The sequence below is a fragment of the Coenobita brevimanus genome, chromosome 108 (genome assembly GCF_032717465.1).
Source record: "Coenobita brevimanus isolate Jiangsu-jjx chromosome 108, ASM3271746v2, whole genome shotgun sequence".
NCBI classification, from domain to species: domain Eukaryota; kingdom Metazoa; phylum Arthropoda; class Malacostraca; order Decapoda; family Coenobitidae; genus Coenobita; species Coenobita brevimanus.
Genome location: NC_137061.1, coordinates 9,371,505 through 9,381,030, shown reverse-complemented (window position 1 = coordinate 9,381,030; position 9,526 = coordinate 9,371,505).

Sequence of the window (9,526 nt, the reverse complement as noted above, 5' to 3'; positions counted from 1 at the left end):
GTCTAACTGTTACAGATATTTTATGAACAGAGGACACCAGTAATCTGGTGTATGGATTTTTTTTTTTTCCCCATTTGTTTTTCCTTCCTCCGTTCTGTTATTAAAAAAAAAAAAAAAAAAATTGAACTATAAACACACCAAAACACATGGAGCATTATCGCTGAAGTCTTTTACCAACCACAGAGTTAGAGACGAAAACTAATGTCTTTATTCTGGTAAAAGCTAATTCACGGCTGGCCAAACGTAACTGAAGGCTTATATGAACTTATTCGTCAACTTTTCCCTGCAGTATTCACCAAACGTTGGGAATATAAACATTTTCCTTGTTGCACATTGATATCTGTGACGGAAATAGGACGAGACAAACTACACGAGGATTACCAGAGGCAGTCAGACGTGGTGCGGCAGGGAATGCACGCCCCTCATCCTACTAATATTAACTCCTTCACAGTTTAATCTCCCGAAGCTGAATAAAATCGTCTGAAGGTAGCGGTAATAGCGAATACGTCCTGGAACCAAATGGGCTAAATCGTCCACTGGCAAGCATCATTCCGAGGCTGAATAAAATCGTCTTAATGAAGTAGGTTATTACGTCAGCTGAGGAAAATGAAGAAGGCTCCTGTATGCTGAAACTTGGTGCTGGAGAGAGGGACGCCTTCACGTGGTGGCACGGATATAACTGGGTGGTGGAGCTGCCCGATTATACTAACGGCCGTCAACTCCCTCCCTATCCCCCGAAAGCAGTATGGTGGACCTTAGGAGAATGGCAACTTCAGCCTGCAGTCCACCGGAATCACATTTAAATAAACCTGGGGCAGCAACAATAACAACAACAACAACAACAACAACAACAACTACTACTACTACTACTACTACTATTACTTATACTACTACCATCACTACTACTGCTACTATTACTACTACTACTAGGAAGTCTTAAATAGTACTCTTGCCACCATCAGATTTTATTTCTACTGTGAGGCGTGGCTGGCGGATGAGGAGTGTGACATGACAGGACCAGAGAGCATGTCAGTCCTTGTCAGAAATAGTCAGCATAGAGGGAGAACTAAGCACAAAATAAATAAGGAAATAAATACATAGATAAATAAATAAATATACAAATAAATGAATGAATGAAAGAATGAAAGATAAAACAGGAACTGAACCATATAGAAAAAGAAAGTTCAAGAGTATGTTCAGGAAAAAAAAAAAAAAACTATATAAGAGGAAAATCCAACCACGCCTCCAGAATAAAAAAAAAAGAAAAAGAAAACGAAAGAGCTCAACATTACTCAAAAAAAAAGAAGATGGAAATGAACCATATTAGAAAAATTAACAGGAAACCATAAGTACAGAAAAAAATTAAAGGCGGAGAACACACACACACACACACACACACACACACAAATATATATATATCAAAGGAAAACTAGAGTACTCACAGGGACAAAAACAGAAGATATAAAACCATCGTGAACTCAAGCATACTCAAAGAAAGCCATTATTACAACGCTACACGCCACCGTAAGTCTTCTAAAAACAGGAAGTGATAATCATTTGTACTTCCCATGCCTGTGACTGACAAGAGAACATTAGAATCGCCACCACGAAGGAAGGAAGGAAGGAAGGAGGAGACAGAGGAAGGGATATAGACGGAGAAGGAGTATTAAATAAATATATAAATGAATGAATAAAGATCTTTGTTTTTGTATTTAAATGAAGGAAAAGGAAAGCCAATACAAAATCTTCCTTCGTCTATTTTTTCCTGAAGAATTAAGTGTATGTTACAATACGAAACAGATTATTAATATACCAGGATTCACACACCAACTACTACTACTACTACTACTACTATTACTACTTCTTCTACCATACTACTACTACTACTTCTACCATACTACTACTACTACTTCTACCATACTACTACTACTACTTCCAACCCCTGTCGTAATTGTGATTTTCTTTAGCAGGCAAGACAAGGAAATGAGAGAGCAGAAACTTCATCTCTCGTTCTTTCTAAAATGAAAATCTTAAGAGGATGGACGGTAAGTTTGCTCGTGAATCTGGATGCCTAACCCGAGAATCGAACCCGGGACCTCTCACTTGCGGGGAGAGTTTGTTACCGATTACACCACCAACGAAAAGGGGAAAACGACACCCTGCCTAAAGGTTCAGTGGCCAACCCTGGAATCGAACCTCATACTTGTACTCGTATTTCATGGCCAAGTACGCTACCGACTGCACCACCGCCACTCCCTACACAGCACCTCAGAGGCTCCTTAGAATGACAGAAGATGCTGGTGATTTCCTCCTCCACACTAGTTATGACACGACGCTAAACAGGTGAGTGAAATTACTGATGATGATGAACGATACTTACTACTACTACTACTACTACTACTTCTACTACTACTACTACTACTGCTACTACCACTACTACCTACTGCTACTTTTTACTACTAGCCTACTAACCCTGGCGCCGCAACAGCATGGACATATGGTTTCAAGTGACTAGTCGTGTGGATTGAGGGGGAAAGTGTTGTGCTTTTAATCCTTCCAGTGGTGCTGGAGAGGGACGCCTTCCCGTGGTGACACTGATGTAACCAGAGGGATTCACTGCCCAGTTATACAAACGTCCCTCACATCCCTCACTATCTCCCAGAAGGATGATGGAAAATGGCCAGAGAAAGGCAACTTCATTCAGCAGTCCACTGGGTTCACTTTACAGATGAACCTGGAGCTACAACAATAACAGCTACTACTACTACTACTACTATTACTATTACTACTACTACTACTACCATTACTGCTACTCCTCCTCCTCCTCCTGCTACTACCACTACTACTGCTACTACTACACTACTACTACTAATCTCCTCAGTTCGATGATGCATTTATTTATTTTACCTTTGCCACGTCCAGAATTTTCGAATGGAAAAGTTAAATACTGTGTAGTCTTCATCATCGCCTCCGCTACAAGACTACCTTAACTTGGACCAGATTTTCGTCCTTTGGTTTCATGTACCTCAGTGGCAAAAAAAAAAAAACCTACTCGGGCTGCACATCGTGTCCGTAGTACTCCTTCATGACAAGCACCACATTCTCTCTCTCTCTCTCTCTCTCTCTCTCTCTCTCTATATATATATATATATATATATATATATATATATATATATGCAGGGGAAAATGAACCAGAGGTCTGAAACCCGCAAGATTGTTCCTCCCACGAAGGAATGAAAACAAAGTAACAGAGAGCCAAAATCAAGGTCCGTTCATTTCGAGATGCCTGGACACACCTCGTCTAAGAGACTGGAGATCATGCTCAGTAGGAAATACAGACAAAGGATGACAGTTCCAGAGCTGACCTGTTGCATACATGAAGGACTGGGAGTAACGGTTAACTCTTACATTACAGAGTTGGACAGAAAAGGAATGAGAGCTTGCTGCTAGACAAATATTACGCGCCCGCCGTAGTGGTGGATGGATGCATGCAGACAGTTCAGAGAAGCAGTGACCACTGTGAAGCAGCAATAAAGAAGAGATAAAAATGTATCAGTGCAGCGAAAAGACAGAGGTTGAAGGAAGCCAGTAAGAGGAGGAGAGTTATTGAGATGAAGGGCCTTCGACTCCACCTTGTTGAGAAGAGCCGTATGTGGGGAACCTCTCCACACATGAGAGTTGTACTCTACACAAGGGCGAATAAAACCCGTGTATAAAGTCAACAACTGTATAGGGGGAAAACCTAAGCTATTGTTGCAATTCAGCATTTAACATGGAGATATGGTAGATTTAGGCCAAGTTTGTTTGGAAAGAGACTAGTGGTAACAAGAAAAATAGCAAAAAAAGCGTCCTTGGAGTGAAGGGATGAAGTTATCATCTATGACGTATTTTTTATTGTAATCAAACTACCAGCAAATGATTTCCCAAACTTAGGAAGGTCAGCATGTAGTGAAGTTGTTAATGAAGGCTAATCTAACCTCTCCAGTTCGAAATAACTCCCTTAAGCTTAACTAAATCATCTGCAGGTAACAAGAAAAAAAAAGTAACATAATTCAAGATGTTAATATCACCTGTTCAACCCAGCATTAGGTTAACACGAAAAATGACAGTAACAGTGAGGCATAAAATGTGTGGGTGAGAGAGACTGTGTTAAGGATGGTTCCCCCTGACGTGAGTGGTAATGGCTACCTTCCATGTGTGTGTGTGTGTGTGTGTGTGTGTGTGTGTGTTGTGGTTGTGGAGTGGTTTGTGCTGTGGTTGTGGCGTGGCTAGTGTTGTGGTTGCGGTGTGGTTGTGTAGTACTTGTCATGTGGTTTTGTTGTGGTGTGGTTGTGGTTTGGATTGTGTTTTTTTTTTAGTTTTTAATTGTAGTCGTGGTGTGGTTATGCCGTGGTTGTTGTGGTCGTGTATGGTTATGTTGTGGTTAGGTTGTGGTTGTGTGGTGGTAACTTGTTATAAAACTATCCAGAAGACGTGCTGCATCCCAAGAAAGAATACCCACTTTATTAAAATCTCTCTCTCTCTCTCTCTCTCTCTCTCTCTCTCTCTCTCTCTCTCTCTTTATCCAGACGCCTTAATCCTGAAAGAGGTGACTATAAACTAATCGCCCCCATGTCGTCCTCTCCCCTGCCTTTACGCTGCCCTCCCCCCAACATACACTCCCCTCTCCTATATACCGTTCCACTCCACCCCTGCATCTTATCCTTGGCTCCCCCCCTCCCTCTCCCCCCCTCCACGACACTCACATACACTCTTCTCGTTAGTCTCTCACTCTCCATTCTCTCCACATGACCAAACCACCTCAATGTATTCTATCACATCCACATCCACACCACAACTCTCCTTCACTTCCTCATTTATCAGTCTCTCTCTCTCTCTCTCTCTCTCTCTCTCTCTCTCTCTCCATGTAACTCCTCATGCTGCTTTCAACCAACTCATAAACTAAATATAACATTTTAGCAAAAGCCGATAAGCAAAACAATGGTCCTAGTGAAAGAGCTTCGGGATATAGCTTCTAACTTTTGCCGTCCCATGCAGAGTTCTTTCCTGTATGTATCTATGTAGAGCCAGACGTTTTAGTGCCGTCAGGGGTGGCAACAGACAAATCTCCTCCATGTCAATCTGTCCTCCGTCACCAGGCTCCCTTTTCTCCAACTCATCCCCTCACTCTCATAACTGTCCAGTGTCCACCCCATCACTCTGTATCTTCCCTGGTTTCCCCCTTAGTCTCCTCCATTTCACTCACATACGATCTCCTAGTTAATCTTTCATCTTTCCTTCCTCCACATAATCAGACAATTTAATGTTTTCTAGCACATTTTCTTCATTTGTCTGTACGTCTCTCCACATAACTGCATTCTCTAGGATAACTCATTTCCACTCTTCTTCCTTTTTACTGACCTAATAAGTGCTTTTACAACCTTACGAATATGGTTCTGAAAATGGCTGAGTGACCTAGAGGAATTTCAAAAAGAATGAGAAATCACTGGAATTAAAGGTCTCCTAGGACAAGACCAAGGTCCAGGCATTTGGTGGCTCGTTGGATGAAACAGAATAGTCTGTACAAGCATGTGGTGAGAATGTGGAGGTCTTGAAAGATTCACCTATCTTGGTAATGTGGCAAATAACGACGGTAGGTCAGATGATATTTCCCTCTGCATCGGTCTGGCCTGGGGAGTTATGAATTCACTCAGCTCAGGTGTTTGGCGTTTCGGTTATTTAAGAAGAAGGACGAAAATTCGCGTCTTCAAGGTAGGCTACTGGTGCTCCCTGTCATACTTTATGGCTATGAGACTTGGACACTAAACAGTGACTTGAAGCGAGGAACTGACTCTTTTGGTAAGTACCTCCAAAGGATCATGGGATACAGCTGGTACTATCGCGTGCATAACGAGTGACTACTCCGTGAGACGAGGCCTATAACTCACATAATACGTCAGCGCCAACTCCAGTTATGTGGGCTCGTGGTCCATTCTCCTGATGTTGGTCCTGCTCACAAGGTGATCTCTGAGAGAGTTAACTCAGGGTGGAGGAGGCCAAGGGAAGGAGCATGGAACTCATGGCTGGAGCAGTTCGATCGTTCCTGCTGAAAGACTCTTAGGGCGGGAAGAGTCTTTGTCTGGAGAGATGCACGAAGGGACTCCACGTCAGTGGGGGTGGAGTTGGAGGGTGAGTGAACGGGCTCGTAGCAAGGGGAGGGGGGGTAGATCGAGAGGGTCGAACGACGTCCCCCCTCCCCTCAAGTGCCTAAAGATTCCCTTTCTCACGGTCTGTTTTTTTTTTAATATCAGCGCAAAGGAGCCACTCTCCGTTGTACTGAAGTTTTGTGCTACTTTTCAACGTCTCTTCATACACTCAGACCCCCATAGCAAGCATGCAGCAGACTTTTGGCTAGCCGGCTGCTATGCAAGTTCAGATTCAGCATAAAAGATCCTTCGTTTCGAAAAGTATCAATGGAATGTGGCAACATTGCTTTAGCTACCGTTCAAAAGTGCTCTATAAGAAGCAACGGAATGAAAGAAAACGATGTTATAGGAAAAACTACTACAAAAATATTTGCTGCCCCTATATTTTATAGACAGCCTATAGATCCATATATATATATATATATATATATATATATATATATATATATATATATATACACAGTATATATGAAAAGGTAAATCTATCTATTTATAGCCAAACGCCTTAATTCCGAAAGAAGTGACCACAAACGATTCGCCTCCATGTCATTCTGTTCTCATCCATCAGACTGCCCCTTTCCAACTCACACATCCCTCTCTCATATACCCTTCCATCCTCATCCCTCCATCCTCGGTTTCTCCCTTCCCCTCCCACCTCCACCTCAATCACACACACTCTCTGTTGGGGTGAGGACCAGGAGAGAGATATAAACAGCAGGGCCAACTTGAGATTTATTCTAAGAGGTTCAGGCATGGGTACGTCCTATCGCTAGCGCGGCTGAGTCAGACTGCCCGCCAAGGCCCAGGCGGGAATGTCGCTTGGAGGGAATAGTTCCAGTGCAAACACAAACTCCAACACCCCCTTTCCATTGCAGTGAATTCCCCACTTCCTGTAGTGTTAATACAAAAATTGGATAAGAAAGAGGGAGGTCATTGCAATATCAAAACAATGAGCAGATACTGACACTCAGCACAACTTAAGGCTAGGCGTACATGACACAATGCTGGCAAAATTTACATGTTACATAATATATGCTGACTCAAGCATTGCATAATTGCTGCAACACAAAAAAATTCCATTACATGTGTTGGGACAACCATTGCACTGGTATCATGGTATAAGTGTAACAAGGTTATACACATTACAAAATACATTAAAATGCCTAGGGGTACAAAATAGTGCAATGTCATGGTACATAGTTTTCTACATGTCTTGGGGCGCGCCTAGCACGCCGCAGCCTCTCCAGGGGAGGGAGAAGCTGAGGGGCCTCCTCCCTGCCTTCGTCCTCCCGCTGGGGACCACCCTAGACGTGTGTGGTGGGTGTCTGTTCCCCGGTCTCTTCGTAGGGATGGAGGTGGCGGGGATTCCTGAGGGAGGCTCGCCCACTGTCATCCAGTCGCACCATGTATTGCCTAGCGGCTGGTGTGTCAACAAAAACCCTTACATGGTCCCATCCCATATCCTGGTTCTGTAGGTGCACCCACTGGCCTGGGTTGAGAAGGGCGAGATCGTGTGCTGTCTGGTTGAATCTCGTGGCTGCTGTGTCCCCAGTGTGGGCCGTGGCCCATTCCCTGCTTCTCAGCATCCCGACCCACCACCTGCTGATTCTGTAGTGCTCCCTGGCAGTGGGTACAGAGTATCTCAGCTGACGCCACATCAGTAGCTGGGCTGGGGACGCATCAGTAATGTGTAGCGGGGTGTTGAGGTACAAAAATATGGCCCTGGCAGCTGCCTCTGAGTCCAGGGAGCCTCCTGGGCTGTTGTTGTTCCTCAGCAGCCTCTAAGCAGACTAGACTGCTGCCTCCACCAAACCATTGGACTGTGGGTAATGGGCCGACGACACTCTCAGTTGCACACACCAAGCAGATAGGAACACCCTTGTCTCCCAACTCGCGAGGTTCGTACCCTCGTCACAAGACAGGACCTCCAGGATATCGAACCTTCTGAACCATTTATGAAAGGCCGTTATGGGCTGTGTGCTGGAGGTGTCCCTGGGCAGATGCTCCACCTCCAGCTAGCCAGCTAACCTGTCTGCATGAGCGATGTACTCCTCCCCCTCCAGTTGGAACGGGTCAGCCACTGCTTGCCAGAAGGGGTACTCCAGTGGGGGTGTGGGCAGCAAACTTTCCACGGGTTGTGATGGGGCTTTGATTTCGCATAATTAACAGTGCCTCTTCTTCTGCCCCACCTCAGCATCTATGACAGGCCAGTACATGCATTGTCTGGTGCACCTGAGCATGGAATCCCTGCCCTGGTGACCTGTGTGGAGGTTGGCAAGTACCACGTGTTGAAGGACTGTAGGAATTACAAGTTGCAGGTGCCCCTCGTCACTGGCATATATGACAGTGTCCCCCTGGCAGGACAGGTAGTATGGGCGGAATGCTATCAGCTCCTTGTCCTTCCAGTCAACCCAGTCCCAGGAGCTCACACGCTTGTAAAGAAGCCTGTAGTCCTCATCCTGGTGTGCTTCCTCCTCCACTTGACAGACGTCCATGATGGGGCCTTCTTCATCTTCTAGAGCACAGGCCATCACCACCATGACTGCAGCACATGTAGCCTCGTCTTTCTCCAGGTCTGTCTTGTCCAGTCCACCCCAAAGCAAGGGGAATCTTGAAAGTGTGTCTGCTGCATGGTTCGCCTCCCCCTTCAGGTACTTTATGCAAAATGAGTATATAAATGCCTTCTCTTTAAGGCTGAGTCTGCAGGGGTTGCTGATGTCTTTCAGCTCTATGTCTCTGAAGATCTTGGAGAGCCCATGGTCTGTGATGAAGGTGAGGTCTGGACATCCCAACAGAAACAAACGCACCTTTTCAGGAACGATGCAATGGCAAGGGCCTCCCCCTCCAATGTTGAGTAGTTCTTCTCAGTCGAGTTAGACAGTGGCTGTTGCACAGGGCCAGTTTCCAGCCGCCCTTGCAGCACAAGGGAACCTCTTGAGACACACATTGGCAGTACTTCTGCATGACCACAAAACTGATGCCAAGCCTGCTGAAGCCAGTGAACACTGCTGTGGTCCATGTGGTGTAGTAATACTGGAGGTCCTCCACCACAAGCTTGCCTTTAGCCTCCTTTGTTGACCCGAAGATGGACTGGAGTTGGCCATCCCAGTACACCACCTTCCATGTGATTCAATAATTCACTGAAGAGCTCCATGAGTGGGGCAATGGTGAGGAATGGCACCACCTGGTTCACCAGCCCGAACCACTACCAGATATCTGAGAGGGAGGGGTGTGGCACCATCTGGAAATTGGTTATACTGCTTAGCAAGTCCTGGCTGGGCTGATACTCCTCCCAGCTGAGCAGATAAACTGGGAAGGTCATGCTTCTCCTGCAGAAGTGG